Source organism: Microcaecilia unicolor, chromosome 10 (genome assembly GCF_901765095.1).
Source record: "Microcaecilia unicolor chromosome 10, aMicUni1.1, whole genome shotgun sequence".
In the NCBI taxonomy this organism is placed as follows: domain Eukaryota; kingdom Metazoa; phylum Chordata; class Amphibia; order Gymnophiona; family Siphonopidae; genus Microcaecilia; species Microcaecilia unicolor.
In genome coordinates, this window is record NC_044040.1 from 210805955 (window position 1) to 210831938 (window position 25984).

The 25984-nt window shown below is 43.7% G+C and overlaps 1 protein-coding gene across 2 annotated transcripts in view; it reads left to right on the top strand.

The window, feature by feature from the left end:
* MB21D2 (Mab-21 domain containing 2) overlaps positions 1-25984 on the top strand; it is a 117743-nt gene that overhangs the window by 79174 nt on the left and 12585 nt on the right. The window contains exon 1 of one of the 2 annotated variants that reach the window (XM_030217044.1): positions 8378-8613. The exons of the other annotated variant lie outside the window; for it this stretch is intronic. The gene's annotated coding sequence lies outside the window, so the exon portion shown is untranslated. Of the gene's footprint in view, positions 1-8377; positions 8614-25984 lie in introns of those variants that run through there. 2 annotated transcript variants of the gene reach the window in all.

The following is a 25984-nucleotide window of genomic DNA, read 5'->3' on the forward strand; positions in this document are numbered from 1 at the left end:
ACGTCCTCCTCTTCGGTATCGAGGAGTCTCAATGACGGGCGTCGAGTGAAGGCTAAGAAGCACTGTCATCGATCTCCTTCCATGCACGGTACCAAGAGCTCCAGGGAGCTGAGGGATTCGGCACCGAGAAGCATCGGCGCCGAGAGGACCGCTCACCCTCTATACAGGAGGTGCCGATGTGTCTGTCTTCTGGCAGCTTGGTACCGGCTGTCGAGCCCCCTCAGATTCTACCACCGGCTCCTACACCGGCCCCACAGCTTTTTCCGATGGAGGCTCTTGATGAGTGCATCAGGGCCCTTCTTCCAAAGCTTCTGGAAGGATTGCTGCGCCAGTCTGCTTCGGTGCCAGGGGTGCTTGCGCCTTCTGCATTGACTGTGGAAGCGGCATCTGGCCCTTCGCCTGTGGTGAGGTCCCCGTCCTCGGTGCTGCTTGTGGCATTGGCGTCAGCCGCCAACCGGGTTGATTCTCCCTCAACGTCGGTGGAGGAAGCTTCACCGCAGTCCAGGCAGGGGTCGACTTCTTGGCATCCCCCTCGAGGCCGTCATTCCTCGACGTTGAGACAGGCTCGGATTCGGGCTGCTCTTTGCTTCTGTCCGACACCGTTGATGAGTGCTCATGGGAGGAAGAGGAAGATCCCAGATACTTTTCGGAGGAAGAGTCATATGGGGTCCCCTCTGATCCTACTCCGCCTATTGAAAGAAGGATGTCTCCCCCTGAGAGTCTTTCTTTTTCCTCCTTTGTTCGGGAAATGTCTAAGGACATTCCTTTCCCTATGGAGGTTGTGGATGAGCCCAGGGCCCAGATGCTCACGAGGAAGGGGGGACAGGGGAGGGAGAGAGGGATGGGGGATGGGGGGGGGGGGTTGGGGAGAGGGAGGGGATGAGGCGAGGGGGGAATGCACCACCTGTTAAAAAAAAAAAAATCAGCACCCCAATCATTTTGAAAAGTTGGCTCCTATGGCCGGCGCTAGAGAACAGCGCAGGAAAATACCTCGGGACCACAATGCACAATAATAACTTCCCAATGTCAACGTTAACAGCATGCAAATTGTATGCGGACAAGAGTTTTGCAGTAAGCAAAGCTGCTCCTGTGCGCATGTCCATTCAAACCTGGAAGTGCAGACACACATCAGTGCCGCTGTTCTTCTCTTTTAAATATAAGCTTTTCAATTTTTTTTTCCACTTGAAGCTTATATTTAAGCACAGAAAAAGGTACCAATGAGTGCATCCATTTTCGGTTTTGCTCGGACTCGCGCACATTGTGTTCCTTACCATTGGAGCTCAGAGGCTTGCATGGGCTTCTTTTCTCTATCAAATAAAATCAAAACTGGCAGATTATAAAAGGAAAATCATGAGACGTCCTTTTTTCTAACCCCTCAACGAAACCTCAGAGCTGGCAGTAGGGTTCCAGTGTTAGGGTAGGGTTTCTCTGAGCATTGTGAGGGGATAGCTAATGGTCTTATTTACATCTGTTTGCCTATATTTAAATGCAATTTGCGCTAGTATTCGGGCACGTGTTAGCTTGCACGCTGGAGCTTTTTGTGCATCCTGTGCATGTTAATATGCTTGTGGTTCCAGCGCTAATCGCCTCTAGCCACCAGCATTAGGATTTTGAGCATCGGCCGCTGGAGAGATTATAGGGTTGATATTCATTGGCAATGCTAAATGTTTTACTGACTGTCACCAGTGCTATGTCTGAAAATTCAATCCTGGGCCATGTCCGAGCTTCAACGTTGGATTTACAGGTTTCCAGAGTCGACTAAACCATTGCCAGTTAAGTGCAGTGTTTAACATTAAACAGGCTATGCGACACCACATAATGATAGGACTGTGTTTTATGCAGTGACCTTGGCTGGTTAAGTGCTGGATATCAGCACAATTGGCAAAGTACCGACTTCACCCCCAAACTAGCCGGTTTTACTTTAGGCACTACTGGGTTATTTTCAGAAGCATTAACTATTTAAGCAATTTTAACTGGCCAGGTGCCGTATCTGGCTGATTGAAATCGCTTTGAATATCGACCCCCCCCCCCCCCCTTCTCCCACACCCTTAATTTTCTTTCTTTCTTTGTGGGACCTCGTCTTGTCGTCTTATTTGGAAATGTGCATAAGAAAGTCCAACTGACTAAAACTGGGTCAGACCAAAGGTCTATCTAGTCCAGTGCCCTGTGCTGTGGACTGACACCCACAGCTCGTAACCCAAGAATCCTATGTACAATGCAGCCATCTGGCCCTTTCAGGCTGCTGGCAGATTTATTTCATAATAAAACTCTGCTGAGGGTGGGAGGCCCCATGGCAGAGGCTGTTAATCAAGGATTGTTTAAACACCTATTGAAGGAGGGATCCTTAGCCTTTGCTTGTCTTCACCTCTTCAGAATATTTATAGAGTTTGGCCACGGGGTGCTTACAAAGGCAGAGAGTTTAGTCAGGATCAGAGGGGGGGGGGGGGGGGCTGCTTTGTTTTTCATTTGATTTGATTTTAATCATTGCCTAACTAATCTAGCAAATCCCTTTGTTTTGTCTAAAGTACCTGAAGCCTGTTGGGGAGCCCATGATTGGAAGTAAGCAAAACTAGTATGTAATCAAACAACCAGCTTATTCAAAGCAAACTACAGGCAGCTGGTTGCAATGTGCTCAGCTGACAGGATCTCCTACTAAGATGTCATTTTAAAGGGACGGCTGCGTGGCGACAAAGCCAACCCAGATATTTGTGTTTCAAATTTACCTTCTGTGCCTTCAAACTTTGCTGAAAAGTGCTTGAACATGACCTGCAAAAGTCAGCCGTATATTTAATTTCTTCTGTGGATTTGCTCAGTGCAGTGTATCTGCCCCCACAGAATCCTGCTGGAGCAAGTCAGAGGATCCAGCAATGAGGCAGAGAAAAAGTCCGAGGGGTGTGTGGTTTCATATAGTCTTACTGCATTCACAAGAAGTTTGATATCTACAACATTTCTAGGTTTCTTGAAAATTTCTTGACTTGTTTGTAGCTCACGCGTGGTAGATATTTTCTATAGCTGTTCGTATAGTGTGTATTATTTAAGATAAATTAATTTAATAGTTTAGTATTGTTTATTCATTTACATTGTGCCTTTACCAAGGCAGATTATTAACAAGAAAATGTATTGATTCAGAATTCCTGGATTAGTGTTTTGTATTTCTGAGCTCAGTCATCCTGGTTTTAACTTTCCTGATTACTGGTTGTGGAATGAATTGTACATTTCTTAATAAATGGAGAAACATTCAATAAGGGGGGGGGGGGGGTGGGATGAGGGAGGTTCCAGCGTCTGTCCCACTGTGTGCTGGTACAGAATGGAATGCAGGAGCATGGAGGGGGGGGCGTGTCGCCCAGGTCAGTGCTCTGATTGGCTGAACACTTCCTGGTGTATTGTAATACATTCACTTGCATTTTTTTTTCTTGTCTTCCCAAAATAACTCAGCTGGGCTTGCAAGTTTCATTTACTGTACACTGGTTTTAGCCAGTCTAAATGAAACATAATTGTGTGCTTAATGCCCAAAGGCTTTCGATGCTGCTTTTACCATGCACAGAAGCAGCAACCAAATGTCCTAAGCAGACGAGTTCACTAGTATTAAAATGAAGCCATTAGCGATTCCCTCCAATGCTCAGAGAAATGGCGCACAAAACTCCTCTTCCCTAACAACTAAAAACTACCAACAGCTCCCGAGCAGGCATTGGTTGAGGGATGGGGGCACTCCCAAGAAGCTCTGAATGAAAATCGCAGAGAGCCAAACACCACAGTGTTCTATTTCCCCACCAGTTTGCTCTCCGGTTTCATGCACATTATAATGCGAGGAAAAAAAACCCATAATGTACGCTCCCAAGAATGCAAATGTCCCAACAGCAACCGCTGAGTTGTTGAGCCCTGTAAGACACAACATCAGAAACTTCCAAAGCGCATTCTTTCTGTTTAGAAATACAGGCATCTTCGGTGTTAAATTAAACTGGCCAGGAGCTCCGCAGACCACAGCAGTATCCTCTACGGGGCATGCATTCCTCCCTCTTTAACGTCCAATGCTAACAGCGGACATATAATTTGCAGCTAGAGCTACGCACATCCACTCACACCAAAGAAAACATGGTGTAAATTTAGGCGCAGAGAATTCTATTACACTGTGTGTAACTTTTGGAATGTCACAAAACGCCTATTTCCCTACCTATAAGCATGCCCCTTTTTGGCTGTGCGCATTAGAATTTAGGCGCTGTCATTGCAGAATATACTTAGTCAGTTGTGTGTGTAAATTGTAATTACTGCCAATTAGTGCTCATTAAGTGCTGTTAAAAACACTGATTGGCTTATTAAGCCAATTAAGTTACGTGCGTCTTATAGAATGCGCTTGGATTTTGGCTTGGAATGCTAGACGTGATATATAAAATCTCGGGGTTGATGTTAAATCTTCAAGGGAAGGGTTTTATTTTCCTTTTAAAAATGGATACATTTATGGTGATGTTTGCAAAGTGCAAAATATTACTTTTAATGTATGTTTGCTTGGGATGCTACAATAGATTGGAAAAGTGATGAAGGGACTAATGTGGTAGGAGAATGCTGACAAATGGCTCTCAGCACCTCCCCGCTCCTCTCGGTATCTTCGGACCATTCCTCTTGTGTCGGTGTACCAGCTGAGTGGCACTTCAGATACAGCCCATCTGGGAGATAATGTTCTAGCCTCTGTAATCCGAAGAAACAGACCGACCATAGTGCTGAATGTGATAACGTTTCTTATATGTGATTGACGGCAGGAACGTTGGTCCTACTCAGTCATTTTCAGAGATTGCAGCCGTGTCTCCTTTTTGTGCCGAAGATTAATTTGGCAGTGGGGATGGGATGGTAGGTAGAGAAGAAGTAGGAAACAAATACAGCATTTCTCAGGAAAGGAGGTTAAATTTCATAATCGCTTTTCTTTGAGTCCTGATTCAGGTCTTCTGCTCCTTAGATACAGCTAGAAGTAATTTGGTGGTGCCTCATAAGCAGAATTGAGAGCTCCCAGGGGAGCCATGGTTGTTGCTTGAGAGTGACACCTAGTGGCCGGATTGAGGGCCTATGATTTCAGGGTTTGTTTATTTATTTATTTATTACATTTGTATCCCACATTTTCGCACCTATTTGTAGGCTCAATGTGGCTTACATAGTACCGGAGAGGCCTTTGTAAGCTCTGGTGTGAACAAATACAGTGTGATGTTGTGGTAAGATCAAGTTCATGTGGAACAGCCACATTAGGGAATTGGAGAATGGAAGAGTTGTGTTATGTCCATTACGTGCTTTAGTTTGGTTGTGTTGCAGAGATTAGGCATTTAAGTTGGATCGGTAGGGTATGCCTTTTTTAACAGGTTGGTTTTTAGTGATTTCCGGAAGTTTAGGTGGTCGTATGTCGTTTTCAAGGCTTTTGGTAATGCATTCCACAGTTGTGTGCTTATGTAGGAAAAACTAGATGCGTAAGTTGTTTTGTATTTAAGTCCTTTGCAGCTTGGGTAATGCAGATTTAGATAAGATCGTGTTGATTCGGATGTATTTCTAATTGGTAAGTCGATCAAGTCTGTCATGTAACTCGGGGCTTCTCTGTACATGATTTTGTGAACCAGGGTGCAGATTTTGAAGGCGATGCGTTCTTTGATTGGGAGCCAGTGTAGTTTTTCGCAGAGGGGTTTTGCGTTTTCAAATCGTGTTTTACCAAATATAAGCCTAGTTGCCGTGTTTTGAGCGGTCTGAAGTTTCTTTAAGGTTTGTTCTTTACAACCCACATAAATTCCATTGCAGTAATCTAAGTGGCTTAGTACCATTGATTGTAGCAGGTTGTGAAATGTTCCCCTCGGGAAGAATTGTTTCACGCGTTTGAGTTTCCACATTGAGTGGAACATTTTATTTGTTGTGGATGCCACTTGGCTCTCTAGTGTTAAGTTACGGTCCATTGTAACGCCGAGGATTTTCAAGCTGTGTGAGATAGGAAGGGTGTGATCTGGGGTGTTGATACTTGTGGGGTTCAAAAAGGAACCTTGGTGCGTTCCTCCACCACAATCAAGGACTGGCACTGCAATAACTGAACTCAAGTGGGAGGGTAAATAAAGTAAGTGGACCGTTGTGAATGAAGGCTAATGGTGCCAAATTTCTCTTTCATAATTATGTACACGCATTGATGCTGATAATAGGTGGTCTTTCAGAAACATTATTCTTTAACAATGGATCTGTTTGTTGATGAAATTGTATTTTATCCAATTTTTCTCATGATAGTTTGAGGCAACTAGTCCAGGCTGTGATACCATTGATTGTCGATTATTATAATATTTGCTGTTTAGGATTTGCTGATTGTAGATTATGCGGAAGGTGGCAGAAAAATAGATTTTTGAATGGATGGGTAGAGGCCCACATTTTGTTTAAGCTTCTGAATATTGTTTTTAACATTTTGTAGGGGCTGGTACATTACAGCAGTCATCCCCTACTAGATTGATTAGATCAAGCCACCTGTATAAAATATACCTTCCTGCTTCAGATACTTCTTCAAATCTAGTTTTAAGGAATCTGTAGAGAGAAGTGGTGAGTAGAATAACCTACCATGGCTTTAAGTGTGAAGACACATAGAGTGTATTTTATGAGATGGCCTGATCTAGGCTTATTTTCTGTGTATTTATTTTTGTTACACATCAAACTCATAACAGAAATTATTCGCTGTAGCTTTATTGTATTATATTTGTGTTTTATTATGACCTACCTGGAACTCTGTAGGTATGGGCAGAACAGAAATGATGGAATTGAATTAACTAAAGCCCAGCTCTTGTTTTGATAGAACTGGGAAGTATAAAGAAGCAGGAGAAATCCATTAGGCTCATAGGAAAAAGCATGAATAATGTTCCTGGATTGAAGAGCCCCCCTCCCCAACCTCTATTCTCATCTATTCAGTTATTATCTGCCATACCTCTGATAGCTGATCCAAGTGGCATACATCACATCTTCATAAAGATTGTGACAAGTGTGCGGTGGAGTATACTGCCCTAAAATCATATGCGAAAGCATAAAAGCAAAACAATCAACATTACACCCCATTACCTTTGTAAGTCGCTATCTGATACTTCTGTTCCAGCTTTCTTGCTCTGCCCTCTGCATTTTGTTTTCTTTTTAACAACCTGGATGAAGTGTCTGCTCCTCTTCTCCATGAACCCTCTTCCTCCATATTGCAAATTTTACTCTGTTTAGTAGTTGGAGGTCTTGCTGCTTTAAGGAAAGGGGAGCTGGAACGCTGATGGCTTGGTTTGCCTAGAGAAGGAAACAGTCTTCTCAACATACATATGAAGTGCATTTTATTATTCTGTGCTGCGTAAAGAAGGGATGTCTATTAAGGGATTTCTCCTCCAGAGCAATTCATCTCTTGTTCTTTCTCTTTCCTTGTTTAGTTTGCCACTGGTGATTAGTGGTCTAGAACAGGTCCCTCTGCTGGACACAATTGTAAGACTATGATTCACAAACCAGCTGGGCTGTTATGCGAGAGATTAATTTTACTTGGAACATATAAATCCTGCTTCCCACTTCAGTGATGGTTACAATTTCCATTGAGATCATTTTGGAGAGGAAATAATGCTTGTGTTTTTTTTATAAAGATCTGATAATCTCCCTAATTTTCTATTTAAATCTTTTAGCGTATTAAAACGTAGATACATGGTTCAGCTTTTCGAAAATTACCAGCTTCATAATTTGTGATCTGATTATGCAGATTACACTTTTTGAAAAACGTATGTAGCAGGAGATGCAGACAGATGAGTGTCATGAATCTCTAAAATAGCTTTTGGATGTTTCCTCAGTAAGTGGCTGTTTGCAGGAATGTGTGTGTGGGCAATAATGTTTTCTGTTCAGGATGGACTCTCTGATGTCCCTTTTCAGCTCAGGGCAGTAGGGCTGTGGCTTAATTTGTAGACCAAAAGGAAGTGGAACTATGTTGGGAGGAAATGGAAGGAAGAGGATGGGACCGGGGTCAGAAGTGATTTGTCTATATTTGCAAACGCAGGCAGTGCTAAATTTGTACAAGGCCAGACAGAGAAGAGCATGAGGCATCAATGCAGGAAGACAGTGATAAGTCTGTGGTGCAGCAAGGTGGAAAATGCAGGGTTTGCAATTGGAGGCACAGTGAACTGCCTGATGAGGAAAGCTTGCTAGGAGGGGTGTACAGAGAGAAGGGATAGTGAACAGCTGCAAAATTAATATATTTGCGGTTTAGTAAGACAGGCTTGAACTGGAGACCAAAATGGATAGCGAAGCAGTGAAATGATTTGAGAAGAGGAGTTGCCTAATCATGGGAACATGCACAAAATAAGTTGTACAGTTGAATTTTGGAGAGACTGTAGTGAAGAGAGGAGGACCTTTTGAGGAGCAGGAGATGATACAGTGGATAAGTTTAGAAACACCATGTTTTGGCAGCATTTTGGGTGTGTGCAGAGAATGGCTGGAGAGGTAAAGAAACCTAAAGATGGAAGACTGATAATTTGCAGTTCAGAACAGTGGATACAAGAGTTCACAGACATATGTAGATTCTGTTGCATGAACTGGAAAGGTGCAGAACTTGTTGCTGGGGGCAGCATGCTGACATCAGACAGCTGTGGACAGAGGCACAATAAGGTAACCTGGCTTGTCCACTGGAAACTTTAAATACCAGAAACCCACGGGAATCACTGCCCTGACAGAACTGCAGAGAAGCTATAATCACCCGGGTCATGCCTTTTTCCAAGAGATGAAAAGCTTGATGCATGAAATCTTATTCAAGGCTTGATGTAAAAAAAAAAAAAACAAGATTCTTTGTTAAAAGGGATAAATACAAGAGCAGTATTTAATAGAAGTCTCTGTACCAAGTGACTTTTGAACTAGGTATAGAGAGAGAAATACAAAATTATGCAATGTAAAGACCAAGAAATAGGGGAGGAGTCGAAATGGGGCATTTTTGTTCCAGGCCTCACACCACATCTGAAGCCAGTGAGGCTGAGCTGAAGTGACAGGAGCTGTCCACAGTTCTCTCCCGTCCACTCATGGGACTGTGTTTTGTGGCATCCTGACCTGTTTGACACTTCTGGGTTCATGGTCTCCATCTGCTGTTCCTTCCAGCTGCAACCTAGAAATAAACTTAGGACTTGACCAGGGCCTTGTTGTCCCTACTATAAAACATTAAAAAAAGAAGACATGAAATGGATAATGCTACAGCCATGGGACTTTCAAAAAGGACAGAGGCTTCTTAAATGACACTGTATAAGGCAGTCTCTGCTCCTTAACCTGCAGGGATGCTCTTCAACCTCTAGGGGGCTCTACTTGACAGCTCTTTCCTGACTCACTCAATTTCCTCTGCTCCAAAGTCATTTTCACTGTTCTTCAGTAGCATGGCAGAACCTAAAGATGAAACCAAGAGAGATGGGATGCATAAAATCAGAGCCACTTAGGGCAGAGGTAGACAGCCCTAAGGGGCCCCCAGAGGGTCACACGAATGTCGGTACTATCCCTAGTGGGATGCACACTGAAAATTAACAAATGCACCATATAATTCACTGCCAACAAAACTCAATATGCTGACCTGGGCCTTAAAATCATCTTTGCTCCAGTCTTCATTCAGGCAGTGGCAATGGCACTCATAGACCACCTGCACAGCTACTTCTTCTGATGCAATTTCCTGTTTTGTGAAGGGCGGGACAGTTCAGAGAGTCAGTCCCAGTGCAGGCAGCGGGCAGCCTATGAGTGCCAGTGCCGTCGCCGCTGCTGCCCAGGCAAAGACTGGAGTGGAGATTATTGTAAGGTATAAGGGACGGGCGCAGGAGACACACCCTCTTTAAAAAAAAATTCCTGGCTATGCCACTGGACTGGATGAACTTAAATTATTACCAGAACAGTTTGTGACTGTATATTCCTGTCATTACTTTAAACGTTTAATAAGATCTTATGCTATTCTGAAATATTTTCAAAATACACTATTTTAAAATCTCCAAAACTCTGGTTAATGACGTTTGTGCAGGCTGTTTTCTGTGGATATTTCCCACGGTCTCACAAACTACATAAAATTGAATGGGGAGATGAAGTTGCCCACCCCTGCCTTAGGGAGAATCCTAAGAAACAGGTAAGCAAGCGGTCTGCAGGATCCAGACAGGTAAATAGGTGAGCAGACTAAAACGTAGACTGAACTAATCCAAAGTAGAATTTATTTAAAAAAGCAACACTCGGTCAAGTTAGCCCTTGCTGGGCTGCCTCAGGGGTGTATAGTAACTGCAGAGCCCAAGCTTGATGAAACTCATCTCCCTTCTTCTCGGAAGCGGATCCTGCCGCAAGCTGCAGGGCACTAAGCAGCAATTCTGTAAAGGCATCTGGGCGCCAGATTCCATTATAGAATACTGGTGGAGGTCTGCATTAGGCGCATCCACTTGTCAGTAGCAGGCGTGAATATGCGCACCTAACTGTGACACTGTAGCGCATAATTTAAGGGTTCTGGAAGTTACAGAAATGTGCACCCTAAGATTTACATGCAAAGTGTTTTGCTTGCTACAGGATACAGCTTGGTACTTAACTAGCATTTAGGCATGTAATTGTAACACTCTCACATGTAAGTGTTAATATTCAGTAACTCGTGTGCGCAATTGTCCCGGATTCTATAAACAGCTACTAAAGTTGCTTGCGCAAATCAGGGCACTTAGAAAGTTGCGATGTAAATTCTAATTAAAGCCAATAATTGCTTGTTAATGGCCAATTATCAGCACCGACTGGCTTATTAAGCAATTAGGTTACGCGTGCAAATTGGCTAAGCATATTCTGTAAAGTTGTGCACATAAATTCTAATGTGTGGCTCAACAAAAGGGGGTGTGACTATGGGAGGGGCATAGGTGGGTTGTGGGCATTACTAAAAATTACACGCAGTTATGAAATATGCCCAATCCACACTTAACTTAGGCATGGGCATTTAAACCAGGGTCTCATCGGTGTAAGTGGTTGCGCCTGAATCTTAGTCACGGGGCAGATACTATGTGTATTCTATAAACTGCGCCTGAGTTTATGTGAGGTTTATAGGGCACCTCGACATAATAGACCATGACAAAAAAAAAAACAACAAAACAGACTAAAACCAAAACAGACCATGACAAAAAAAAAAACCAAGACAAAATAGACTCTACACAAAACAGGGCAGGGAAACCTCCTTAATCGAGCTGGATTATCTTGTCAAGCAGATTTATGATTCTCACTAGATACCAAGTGTGGCTAGGTGCCAGGACTTTCAAGTGACAAGCCGTGGACTTTCTCAGTAAATCTATTTCATCAGGCCCTTTTGTCCGGAGTCTATTTAGTCAGGGACTTTTATGTCGAGAACTTTTTTTGTTTGGAACTTTTTTGTCTGGTTTCTTTTGACAAGGTGCCGGTTTATAGAATAGCGCTGTGTAGATTTTTCAGTTGATTTTTTTTTTAGGTGCCATTTACAGAATTTGGTCCTTGGTGCCCAACTTTAGGAAACCTGCTAGAAAGCAAGGGGGGGTCATGTGCGATTGACTGATTTGTGCCAGCGCCTGTGTACCCTGAGAGGACATTTTTTAAACTGCCAGGAATATGCAGGTGACTCTTGACTTGTCTCCCAGACGGGTGTGGCACTGGTATGCTGAGCTGAACTTTTACCTGCCCTAGGCTATGAATCCAGCTAGGTGCTGCTGTGTGTCTGAGGTGCCCTTATTACCCAGTGCCAGGTAATCCACAGATTTTATTGCAGCAGGGTCAGAGGGCAAAGATAGAGCAACAGGTTTCATTACATGTGCAATAGCTAAAAAGGGAAGATCCTACGTGTATTAGCCTTTATAGGTTTTTGATCTCCATGAATTTTAATTGATATGGGATGACAGCTGTGCTCCTGGCTGAGCAGTGACGGTTTCAGGTTTACCTAGGCAGAAGCCATCCCTGCCGCTTACTTTGCTGAGTTTTTTTTCAGCTCTGCCTTGCTTGGGTTCACGTGGTTTTAACCACAACACTTGCAGCCTGGAATGTAGTTAAGGGGATAGCGATAGTGCCAGTCAGTACTGAAACTTCCCTTTTTAGTGAAATCCATTCTGTGCTGGGTGAAGGCCACACATTGCCTTAGATTGTACCACCCGACCTCTTCACATTTGACCTGGTGGATCAGTCCCATTTACTAGTGTCACATTTGGCTGAAATTGATCTAAAAGTCTATCTATCCTTGACCCCCTTCCAGCCAGTACCCAGGAATTGTCATAGATTCAGAATTCTCATTTAATTCACGAGGTTATAATACCACTAAAAAAAAAAAAAAAGGTTTTCTGGCCCTATGACTTTTGCGTTCATTTCACAACTAACCACGATTATTCTTAGTCATTCATGCATTGCTGACCTCTAAGCTTCATTGTTGCAATATAGCCTACGCTGGTATCGCCCAGTCTCATATTAACCCTTTAGTGTCCAATGTTCCCGTAATAAGCCATATGGGAACAGATTGATGGGAATATTGGACACTAAAGGGTTAAGTGGCCTCAGTCTTTGCAAAATACAGCAGCTTCTTTATTATGCCATTCCAAAACGTTTAACTGCGTTACCCCTTTATTCAGTTCCACTGGCTTCCCTTCCCGTACCACACAGGGTCAAATTCAAGATCCTTTCATTGACTCATCAGGCACTGCACACAGGCATCTTGGTTATCTCTCTGCGGTCACTATTTATACTCTAGGATGCGTCATTCGCTACCTCAGTGAACGTCTTTGGACCTTCCAGCTCCAGCTCCATGTTGCACTAGTTTTGAAGCTACATGTCATCCAGCCTTTTTGGTTGCCTCATTGTGGAATGACCTGCCTTTGTATTTGGCCACTGAATTCTCCTTCCCAAAATTTAAAACTGGCCTGAAGACATATCGTTTTGAACAGGCTTTTTGGTGTTCGGCCACCAGGATTTTGAGACATGGTTCTTCCTTCTGCTAAACCCTGCTTAATTTCTTTCTGATGTTATCATATACTCTCTAATGAGTGTTTGGATATCTGTCCTATCAAATGATTGGTGTTCCTTTCTAGGTCAGAGTTTTAGTCGGTAAACTGCTCTGACCTGCCTGAAATATAGAGTTGGATGTTACATTTTTAAATAAACATAAGCATACTGGAGGAGGCCTTATGGCTGTGAGGTTGCTAATTGATGCCTGTTCTGATGTAGCTTGAAGGGATAGAGGGTGTATTGGTACAGAGGCAGACATTTCTGAGACAGCCAAATCCTCCCTTTGGTGACATAGTGTGCAGATAAGCTAAGCCCTGCTGATTACAGGGCCTTTGATTATATCTTTTCCTCATGTCTTGATCTTATTTTGTTCCATTTGTGAGTTGTATAACAAAACCATGGGGAGGGGGAGGGACAGTGGGGCGAACTCAGAGCTAATAAACTTCAAGTGTTGCTGATTAACTATTGGTCTTTGTAGTGTCTTTGGTTCTTGATTAATGGCCATGCTTCTATTTGCAAGCTAAGCCCAGGTAGACTTTTGGACATTAATGTCCCCTCCTCAGGGTTACCAGGTATGTCGCTTTGTCTTTAAGCTTCTATTTACTAAGTTTAAAACTCTTAATCTATTGTATGCATGTTGATAAGGCTGTGGAGCTTTGGGCTTCCAGTTCAGTTGGAACCAGTCTCTTGGTTCATTGCACCATGAGCCTCCATTCACAAGTACCTGGGCAGCCATAGCCCTTGGCTAGGGAGTAATAAAATGGCTGCATTCAGAACTCTGCAGTCATGGGTCTTAAATCCATCAACCAAGTGTCAATATTGTGTGGTGATTGGATCCTTTCTTCTGGGAATGTGTTGTACACAGTGGTAATTTTTTGTCTTTCCATATGGAATCTAATAGAATAGGTTGGCCAAGCAACGTCTTATACCATTTTTAAATGTTAAAAAGCATTTATGCAGAAGTATCTGATAGGTCATGAGGAAGATACATCGGCATCATGAGAACGTAGCTCATTAGTAAGGGAATAGGAACGTTCACTGTGACAATTTTGGAATGGTTTCTAAAATGGATTTGTCAGCTATACCCTGGTTATCCCAGTATAATGGCCTGAGTTTACTTATTTATTTCCTGTTGGGAAGCGGGTTGAAAATTTTCACCCCACCCCAGTCAGTCATAATGCACTGGGAAAGCACCTTTGAGAGTAGAGCAGATGTTAATAGTAAGAAAAAGTGAAACCAAACAGCTCCTGACTGATACATGATGGAAGTTTTCTGCTCTCTCAGCTCTGTGTCCCAGCCATTTGAACCCATCAGTGCAGGGAGATCTGGTTTCATCGATTTTGGCAGAATTTATTTGAAATCCGATGCACACGTTTCTATTCTTGAAATGCCTGTGGATGCCAGCTTTCTGACCCAGTAGTGTAATATGGTTTTCTGTGCGAGCTCTGCTTACGTTGAAACAAACCCTCTGCTGTGAAGCATGAGATGCTGGGATCCTTGTTTCCATTGTACACACTTTTCGTTCCCTTTCATCCTGTGTTTGGTCCTAGGCCAGGCTAATAATTTCCTGCTTGTGGTGTTAACGGCCTGCCATGGGCCTCTTTCCAGCGTATTCTTTATTCCAAGAGCGGTGTCTGTGTCTGGTGCTTGATGTTTTTGGAATAGAGTCTCCTTTTCCTTCAGATCTTCACCTTTCTAGTAATTTGAGTTCTCCACAAACAGTCAAATATAGTCTCATCATGTATATATTGTAATATACCCTTTACATTGCATTTTGTAAGTACAAAAGAGCATTAAAATCTAATAGAAATTGGCAGATGGCTATTAGACTATGAGTTCTCAGATTGATGTTATGAGCTGGATCACTTGCCTTGCACAAAAGATATGTTCAACCTAAAGCTTCTGGAAAACTCTCATTTGATGGAGGCCTCATATGGGGTATTGTATCCAGTTCTGGATGCCAGGTAGGAGTTTTCAAAATGGCACAGTATCTGCATGAAAAACCCAATATGACTTATACATCCTGAGATGTCTCTAGAAATTCAGTCAAAGTTGTGGTTTCCACCTCTCCTTGTGTCTCTACCTGCTTCTGAAAATAAACATAAGTACAAGTTATAAAGGTAATTAAATCTGAATCTTCAGAAAGCAAGACTTCCTTAAGGTATTGAGAGCTTTCCAGGGCCAGGAAGGGAAGGGAGAGATACCAAGAATATAAACAAGGCAGAAATTTTGTGAGCTTTGCGAGCCAGAATAGGAGAAATACCGGACCATAAACAGAGTAGGGGGGTTGTGGGAAGAGAGGGAAAGAGGAGGAGTGGAGGAGTGGCCTAGTGGTTAGGGTGGTGGACTTTGGTCCTGGGGAAATGAGGAACTGAGTTCGATTCCCACTTCAGGCACAGGCAGCTCCTTGTGATTCTGGGCAAGTCACTTAACCCTCCATTGCCCCATGTAAGACGCATTGAGCCTGCCATGAGTGGGAAAGCGCAGGGTACAAATGGAACAAAAATAAAATAGATACTATTGGAGATTCTACATGGAATGTTGCTACTATTGGGAATGTTGCTACTATTGGAGATTCTACATGGAATGTTGCTATTCCACTAGCAACATTCCATGTAGAAGGCTACGCAGGCTTCTGTTTCTGTGAGTCTGACGTCCTGCACGTACGTGCAGGACGTCAGACTCACAGAAGCAGAAGCCTGCGCGGCCACATTGGTGATCTGCAAGGGCCGACTTCTACATGGAATGTTGCTAGTGGAATAGAATCTCAAACAGTAGCAACAGTGGAGGAGTGGCCTAGTGGTTAGGGTGGTGGACTTTGGTCCTGAGGAACTGAGTTCGATTCCCACTTCAGGCACAGGCAACTCCTTGTGACTCTGGGCAAGTCACTTAACCCTCCATTGCCCCATGTAAGACGCATTGAGCCTGTCATGAGTGGGAAAGCGCAGGGTACAAATGTAACAAAAATAAAATAGATACTACTGGAGATTCTACATGGAATGTTGCTACTATTGGAGATTCTACATGGAATGTTGCTATTCCACTAGCAACATTCCATGTAGAAGGCTGCGCAGGCTTCTGTTTCTGTGAGTCTGACGTCCTGCACGTACGTGCAGGACGTCAGACTCACAGAAGCAGAAGCCTGCGCGGCCACATTGGTGATCTGCAAGGGCCGACTTCTACATGGAATGTTGCTAGTGGAATAGCAACATTCCATGTAGAATCTCAAATAGTAGCAACAGTGGAGGAGTGGCCTAGTGGTTAGGGTGGTGGACTTTGGTCCTGGGGAAATGAGGAACTGAGTTCGATTCCCACTTCAGGCACAGGCAGCTCCTTGTGACTCTGGGCAAGTCACTTAACCCCCCATTACCCCAGGTACAAATAAGTACCTGTATACAATATGTAAGCCACATTGAGCCTGCCATGAGTGGGAAAGCGCGGGGTACAAATGTAAAAAAAAAAAAAAGAGGGAGATTTAATTAGTGGTGTAGCCATGTGGGGAGGGGGGCAGTCTTGGGGGATCTGGCCACATCATATGGGCTGAGGCCTCCTCCAAAGCTGCAGTACCTGTTCAATGGCTGGTGGAGTAGCCGAAGCACTGCTACCCAATGAGGTCTGCTACCTCAGTCACCCCCTTCCTCCACGTACTGACTCATGAACAAGAAAGTTGGCAGTGTGCCGGCACTTGTTGGCGGCTGGAGGCACACTGCTGACTTCCTCACCCCTGAAGCAGTATAAGGAGGAAAGAGGCGGCTGAGGCAGTAGATTTCTTTGACTGGCAGGACTTCAGAATCCCCTACTACTACTGAAAATTTCTACAACGCTACTAGGGTTACGCAGCACTGTACAGTTTAACAAAGAAGGACAGTCCCTGCTCAAAGGAGCTTACAATCTAAAGGACGAAATGTCAAGTTGGGGCAGTCAAAATTTCCTGAGTACAGGTGTTGTGATTAGGTGCCGAAGGCGACATTGAAGAGGTGGGCTTTGAGCAAGGATTTGAAGATGGGCAGGGAGGGGGCCTGGCCAATGGGCTCAGGGAGTTTATTCCAAGCATGGGGTGAGGCGAGGCAGAAAGGGCGGAGCCTGGAGTTGGCGGTGGTGGAGAAGGGTACTGAGAGAAGGAATTTGTCCTGAGAGCGGAGGTTACGGGTAGGAACGTAAGGGGAGATGAGGGTAGAGAGGTAAGGAGGGGCTGCAGATCGAGTGCATTTGTAGGTTAGTAGGAGAAGCTTGAACTGTATGCGGTATCTGATCGGAAGCCAGTGAAGTGACTTGAGGAGAGGAGTGATATGAAGCAGTATAAGGAGGAAAGAGGCGGCTGAGGCAGTAGATTTCTTTGACTGGCAGGACTTCAGAATCCTCTGCCAGCAAAGGTATGATACCTAATGTGGGGAGAGGGAATGCTTGACCTCCCAATCCACCTCTGTGCTTCCCCCCACCCCCAATGGACCTCTGGCTGCACCCCTGCCTTTAATTGCACATTTAAAAATTTCAGTCGATAAACAGCCCTAAATAAATAGCAGAGACTACATTCATGTTTCTGGACTACATATGCAGCCAGCTCTGGGCTGGTGGGTCTTCTGTACTGCAGGACAACTTCCTGACAGGAAAACCGCCACATTATTATTCTCATCCAGTGCCCTGTGGTCCAAAACCTCCTACAGAGAGCTACTGCAAAAGTCGCAAGTCCTGGGGCAAGGTCTGGCCATGGGAGTCTGCTTCATCCTCATCTTTTTATCTCTGCTAGAACTGTACATAGCTGTGCAGGAAATAACCTTGAAAATGTGTGCTGCACTCGCAAGGTTTTTCCTTCTATACTTACAACCCATTTGTATAATAATCACCTTTTTTTGAGCTAGCATTTACTGGTTTATTCAGTGAGGCCTTGTGTCACTCTGCAATGGGAGAGTGTGTAGGTGTATAGCCTGCCCCACTGTTTTTGGAATGACAATCTTGGGTGCTTGATTTCTCTCCTATTTTATAGTGCTGTTCTTTTCTCAATTTGTGTTAATTTGTTTTGTTGCGTGAAAAAGGCAGCATTAGGAAGTTCTAATAAACATAAACATACTAAGGGCCTCTTTAATCAAGCCGCACAGCAATGCCAATGGAGCCCATTCAAAAGGCTGTGTCGACATCACCGCATCAGGAGCTACTATCGCCAGCTTGATAAGAGACCCTAAATTAAATTTAATGTATGATGAGAAAACAATAAAAAAAAAAAAAGAGTACAACTCACCTTGAGCATCTGTAAAAAGGCATGAACAAAATCACTAAAAATAAAATAGGAAAGCAAAATGAAGCTACAGTAAGGAAAAGGTTTTTATACTGGGTTCTTGATGTGGTCCCAACCCTCCCTCTCTTTTGTATTCTGAGAAACCCAAAACCCTGCTCCCCTGCAGCTAATGCACAGCAATAAACATTAATAAGCAAAGCAAATAGTACCATTTTTTACTCTGTACATCCAAATTCCATCTGTCTCTCATCCCCATAGCTCTTACCTCTCTGTATAAAAAAGGTGTGGGAGGAAGGAAGGGATGATGGTGATAGTGGTGTTGGTGGGTGGGGGTGGGGGTTAAATAGTTAAGTAATGCAACCTAGGTCAGACAGTGCCCTGCTCCTAATTCACACCTTTAAAAACTTGTAAGTAAAAAAAAAAAAAAAACCCTTTGTATTTGCATTCCTATGTGTTGTCTGTGGTAGCTGAGGCCAGACCTGCTGGTGGCTCCAGTATTTAAGGAGGTTTTGTCCATTGTGTTAGAAACCTGTGCCCTCTAGTGGCTGTGATAAGTGAAGCAGCCGCTACATCTGCAGATGTTTGTCCCTGTGTCATTCTGTAGCTCCTACTGCAAAGTTTGTCTCCCGCCCCGTCCCCGTGGGTTCTGTCTCCATACCCGCCCTGTTCCCATGGGCTCTGGCCTCATCTGCAGAAGCCTTGAACACTTATGATTTTATATTTAAATCTTTTTATTAACGTATGAAAAGGAATAATATGCTGTGCAACTGATGTGTATAAATTACAAATAGAGAACAATAATAACAGCGAGCAGTTATAATAACCCTCCTCACCACCACCCTTCCAACCCCAAAAATAGGTGATTTCTACTACATCAAGGAATCCTAATCCACATTGTTAAAATGTCCAGGGGTATAAAATACAACCCGTTCTATATGCCCTGGTGAGGGAGAAATATGCCCTACGAAGCACTGTTATGGTTTTTTAATCTGTGGATAAATAAGAAATCATCAACAATCTCAGGATTCAGTCTAGCTCTCCTGTCTTCCACAGTCCTTCCTGGAATAGAAGTTGCCTTCTTAGAAGATGTGCTGGTAGCAGAATGTACAGGATCCCCCCCATGCAAAGTTTGCTAGTTGTGGCCACATGTTTGCTCGTTTTCCCAAGAAATCAAAATATCTTTGTAGGCATCACTTAAACATAAATAACAGTCCAGTTCATTAACAGGCTTCAAAGTAGAAAATGACACAGGGAGAAAGTTTGTCCCCATCCCCACCCCGTCTCTGTGGTCTCTGTCCCTGCCCTGTCCCCGTCCCCATCCCTGTGTCATTATCTAGTACAAGCCCAGTGAATTCAGTACCTGTGTGTGGCACAGGCGAGACCTGCCTTTGGGCCCTGTTTACTAAGGTGTGCTAGCATTTTTACCGCGTGCACAAATTAGGGCGTGCTAACTGGAATATTGTGGGCGCCTACACAGCGCGCGCTAAAAGCACTAACGTACCTCTAGTGTGGCTTAGTAAATGGGGCCCTTTGAGTCTTAAGAGTCATTTGGGGAGGAAAATAATCCTGTCGCAACTGGTGGAATTTCTTTTACCTGCTATACACAGAACATTTTCCACTTGATTCCAGGGGGGATTCTTTTCTCAAAAAATATATCCTATGGATTCCCAGAAGAAATCATCCTTCTGGAAGCTTCTTGAGAGCGTACACTCCTCATCCTTCTGGAAGCTTCTTGAGAGCGTACACTCCTCTCCCAGGATTATAACATCTTTTTGGCACCACCGGCTACACTAATACAGGAAGTAGGATTCGGCATCTTTTCTTCTTCCAGACAATATCCAGGCACTGATCACACACGTGAGCTGGGACCTAGAGTTGCAGTCTAGATGTTAACAATCTGTTGGACAACACTGGGACACACATTAAATCACATAAACTAAGTTAAGGGATATGCTGTTTTTAAAATGGGGCTTTCCCTGATGGTCCACCGAGCGAGTCGGTACGCTCATTAACTGTTATATTGGATAATTCGCTATTATTCCACATATTTCTAGTGATACCAAAAAAGCTTTTTATGCACAAGGCTCATCAGATCACATCACGGAGCTCCTGCCTCAGTAAGAAGTATTGAAGATCCTGCTTCATGCCCTTATCTTAAATCAGCAGGATTATTCCAGCAGGTGCTCCTCTCTATAGCTTAAAATGCCTCCAGTTTCGGCAGAATGCAGTGGTTGTATCATTCAAAGCGCTTTGATCTGTCTACCTTTCTTTTTCAGCAACGCTGGCTCCCTGGTTTTTGTAGAATAAAATTTAAGGGGACAAGGTTCAGCTGGCGGCAGTCAGTGCTTCGTTAAACGCAGGCTGCCACTGGCTAAATTCTACCCGGATATTTAGTGCTGGCCCCTAGCCAGGTCTGGGTTGGCCGCTGGGAGTTGCCCAGATATCACCAATACCTTTAGCTTTCCTATGATTAACCATATATTTAGCTGTGGCACCTGGGTAACTTCCGGCTCTGTGCGGACTTCACCCTTGGACCCCACCCTGGTGGATAGTGCAGTGGTGATCATACAGGATTTGTGGCACTATCTAGTTTATTTATTTATTGGGATTTATTAACTGTCTTTATGAAGAGATTCACCCAAGGTGGTGTACAATTGGTAAAGTTTAACATCAAACTTACAATTTTGTTAATAGCATAACAACAGTAAAATGACCAAATAATAAATACAATGAAAGAGGAAAACTTGAAAACAATAAATTGAAACCTAATAGAACTATCGTGAAACAGGATCAAAAACGTACACATTTAGCAGCACTGAAATTCAAATAACAGAGATAATACAACGCAAGCACAGTAGTGATGGAATATTTAATAAGCACACAATTAGAACATTTAAATGTACTTTAGCCCCTCATCTATATGGTAAGATGTATCGTAGAAAAGCAATATTTTCATAGCAATGTTAAGTACACGTCTGAATATCCAGTGGAGACCAGTCAATACTAGTTAACCGGATAAGAGTCTCACCTACCCAGTTCACTAGCGCTGAAAATTGCCCCCTAAAATAGAACTCCTGCGTGTAGGGCCTTCTACAGGGCTGCCAAGAGGGGGGGGGACAAAAGTCCCCAGGCCTCCGGGGGGGGGGGGCGGCACCACTGCAGTCCGGCCCGCCCTCCGTAGCTCCCGGAACTAACCTGAAGCGCCTTCACGTTCGCATCGCAGCAAGCAGCAGGGCAGGCCACTCCTTCCTTCCGTGTCCCGCCCTCGCCTGATTGTAACATCCATGAGGGCAGGGCATGGAAGGAAGGAGAGGTCTGCCCTGCTCTTGCTGCGATGCGAACGTGAAGGCGCTTCAGGTTAGTTCGGAGGGCCCGGCGACTTCGGGTGGGGAGGGGCGTGACGCGACCTCGGGTGGAAGGGGGGCCCGGCGACTTTGGGTGGGGGGGCGGGGCGTGATGCGACCTCGGGTGGGAGGGGCCCGGGGGCGGTCTTGTCCCGGGCCCGGCTCTCGGCGGCCCTGGCCTTCTACACAGGTCTACCGCTGTATTTGAGCTCTTACTGCCCATTGAGACCATTAACATTATCACAGACAAAACTTGCCACCGCCCACCTGTAGCGCAGCTTTATATTTTTAAGCCCTGCCTTTTGGAGCTCCCCACCATTTGCTGTGTGCCTGGAGAGCGTTAAAGCTAAGGCAGGTGTGAAAACCTGGCTGTTTCCTCCGTCTAACCTGATGAACTGGTAACATATTTCCTTAATGTGACAGCTGAAGAGCATCTGCCCCTTTTCCTACTGTTTCACTAATTCATGTGCTAGGTTTCTGCTTCTCTGGTTACTATGACCTCCCCTCCTGTCATTTCCTGATTAAACTTGTGGATATGTTCCTTTTTTACGATCCAAATTCGCCAGTGCTGTAAACTGCTTAGCTGTGCATTTTATTGATGTAAATGCTGGTTTATCAAATTCATCCATCCAGTAACAGCTGGTCACTGTTTTAGATGATGGATGTTGTCACTCAGATACTAACAGAGATTATTACACCCTGAAGAGCCCAGGTCTGGCTGCTGAGCATGGCACATCAGATACTTGGGAGGTGGCACAGAGGGTTGTTCCTGAACTAGCAAATTTTTAGATGCCTTTCGCTGTGTGTGAGGAACTGAAGCTCCGTCTAAAAGACACAAGTTTGAGACACCATCTTTGTTTTTTGTTTTTTTTTTTTAAATATTGCTTTCCAGAGGCTCTGTATGAACGAGCTACACATGGTCCCTGCATTGGGAGTGGAGAGCAGTACTTGAATATTGGAAAAGGACAATGGGAGTGGCCTTTGGCAGGCATTTGGGGCTCTGCTGATACCTTTATTAAAGAGTGAGATTGAAGTCTGAGCCGCTTTGCTTAGCAGCATCCAATTCCCTTTTTATGAGAGCTTGTCTTGACATTCTTCTATCTCTTTATAATAGAGAGAAACACTGGATCCTAGGAGAGAGCTAGGCAGGGCCTATGAACCACACTTTCCCAGTCTTTGTTTGGCAGGCTGTCACGTGGCTAACATGGCTACAGCAGACAACCTTCTAATACCACGTTAGCAGGCTGATCTGATAAGTTGCGTTAAGCGTGCTGGTTTATTCCAGTTTAGTGCTACTCTTTTTGTATGATATGGTTACGTCCTGTATAGCGAGGGTTTTAGGATGCACAAATTCTGTCCAAACCAGGCAGTAAACCCAACTTTGAATAGTTTTGTGTCATCTGCAGATTTAATCACCTCACCCATTCCGATTCCCAGATCATTTACAAATATGATAAATAGCACCGGTCCCAGTACAGATCCCTTAGGCACTCTCCACTGAGAAGAATGTCCATTTAACCTTACCCTCTGTTTTCTGTCCAGTAACCAATTCCTAATCCGCAGTATTTTACATGGGTGGACACTTGTTTACCTACATAATCATATTTTGATTAAAGGGCCTGACTAACTTCATGCTGTATGTTTGATTATTTCCTCCTCTTCTCAACCGCCCCCCCCCCCCCCCCCCCCCCCCCCCCCCCCCCCCCCCCCCCCCCCGGAAGTACAAGTTTCAGCCACATATACAGTAAAAAGGGGAAACAAAATACATGCAGAAGTTTCATATTTAAGCTGTGCAGATATTTTTTGCTTTGTAGTGAGTTAAGTGCCCTGGCTCTGCTTGTCAAAGGGTAAACTCCCAGGAGGCTGCAAGCCTGAGGGCCAGATTTACATATAAGTTAGACAAGCTATGGCTTTGGGCTTCCTATTACAATGGGTCTCAAGTTTCAGTAGCATGGAAATTTATTAATCCTAAAATTCGATTGAGGGCACCTCTTAAGTATTACAGCTTAGGGGCCACAATATGCATAAATCCAGGCCCGGCAAGCCCTGTGGTCAGATGAGACATTTCCTTCTTGCTCCTTGTACACAGCTGTTTTTGAGTATGAACAAGTGGGGTCTGCCTTACACAGCCCGTTTGGAATCCCAGTTGATTACCTTCAGATGGACTTGCTCTGGACTTTGTGCAGAGGTTGGTTTGGGCTGCATCTCTTTCTTCATGATACAAATTGTTTTCATGCTAACGTTGTTCCCTTCCTGCACTGTACATTTTTTTTCTTTGTTTCTTTTGTGACATTGTTTTCCATAATGAGCACAAGACGGAGAAATGATACTATTTCAAATTGTGGGTTTCTTTGATTTTGTTTTAAAAGCAAGCCTACATCTTAACAAGCAGTGAGATGAGCCCAATTTAACAGCAAATGTATGGGATGTTAATACATTTAAGAATCAGATTAATCAGACTTACAGGGCTTTTCCTCCCTTTTTGATCTTCTCAAGAAAGTCCCTCAGTTGTTCAGGATCAAAGAGCATTCAGATATTGAAATATGGTTCCCTAAAGAGAAAGACTACCTTAATTTGAAACATGTCTTTGTATAACTCTAAAATCTTGTCCCCTTTGATGGATGGAGGACAAACAACATAAGAATAGCCATATGGAGTCAGACCAGTGGCCATCTAGCTGAGAATCCTGTTTCCAACAGTGACCAATCCAGGTCACAAGTACCCGGCAGATACCCAAGGAGTAGCAGCATTTCATTCTACTGATTCTAGCGCAATCAGTGACTTCCTCTGTGTCTATCTCAATAGAAGACTATGGACTTTTCCTCCAGGAACTTGACCAAACATTTTTAAACCCAGATACACTAACCACTGTTGCCACATCCTCTGGCAAAGAGTTCCAGAGCTTAACTATTCATTGAGTGTCCCCTAGTCTTTGTACTTTTTGAAAGAGTAAAATATTGATTGACTTTTACCAATTCTACACCATTCAGGGTGTTGTAGATATCAATCATAGTTCCCCTCAGTTGTCTCTTTTCCAAACTGAAGAGCCCTAACCTCTTTAGCCTTTCCTCATATGGGAGCAGTTCATCCCCTTTATCAATTTGGTTGCTCTTCTTTGAACCTTTTTCTAATTCCACTAGTACCTTTTTTTTTTTTTTTTTTTTTTTTTTTTTTTTTGAGATACGGTGACCAGAATTGAATGCAATACTCAAGGTGAGGTCGCATCATGGAGCGATACAGAAGCATTATAATATTCTTGGTCTAATAATTCCTAGCATCCTGTTTGCTTTTTTTGGCCGCCACTGCACACAGAGCAGAAGATTTAAGCGTATTGTCTGCGATGACACCTAGATCTTTTTCTTGGGTGCTGACCCCCAAGGTGGACCCTAGCATCAGTCAACTATGATTTGGATTATTTTTCCCAATATTCATCACTTTGCATTTTCCACATTAAATTTCATTTGGATGCGCAGTCTTCAGATTTCCTGAGGTGTTCCTGTAATTTTCAATAGCACTAGTCCCAGTTTAGATCCCTGCGGCACTCCACTATTCACCCTCCTCCATTAAGAAAAATGGTAATTTAACCCTACCTTCTCTTTTCTGTCCAGTTCTTAATCCGCAACAAAACGCCTCCTATCCCATAACTTTTTAATTTTCTCAGGAGTCTCTCATGTGGAACTTGGTCAAAAGCTGTCTGAAAATCTAGATACACTACATCAATTGGCTCACCTTTATCCACATGTTTATTCACGCCTTCAAAGAAATGAAGCAAATTGGTGAGGCAAGTCTTCCTTGGCTGAAACCATGCTGACTGTGCCCCATTAAACCAGGTTTGTCTGTGTTCCTTAATTGCATTCTTTATAATAGTTTCCACTGTTTTGCCTGGCACTGAAGTCAGGCTTACCAGTCTGTAATTTCCAAGTTCACTCTTTTTAAAAATTGGCTTTACATTGGTCACCCTCCAACAAATCTTCAGGTACTATGAACAATTTTAATGACATGTTGCAGATACGAACAGCAGATCAGCAATTTCATGTTTCAGTTCTTTCAGTACCATACAGTTTAGGTGATTTCCTACTCTTTAATTTGTCGATTTGGTTCAGTACGTCGTCTTTCAGTTCCTCCGCATCATCAGCCTTGAAAACCATTTCTAGTACAGGTAGATCTTTTGCATCTTTTTTTGTAAAGACCAACGCAAAGAATTCATTCAGTCTCTCCACTATAGTCTTGTCCTCCCTGAGTGCCCCTTTTGCTTCTTGATATTTAACACTCATGGATTCCCTCCTGGCTTTCTGCTTCTGATGTACCTGAAAAAATGATTGCTGTGAGCTTTTGCCTCTGTAGCAAGTTTCTCTTTGTATTCTCTTTTAGCCTTCATTATCAATTTTTTGCATCTAACTTGCCACTGCTTATGTTGCTTCTTATTTTCTTTATTTGGATCCTTTTTCCGTTTTTTGAAAGATGTTCT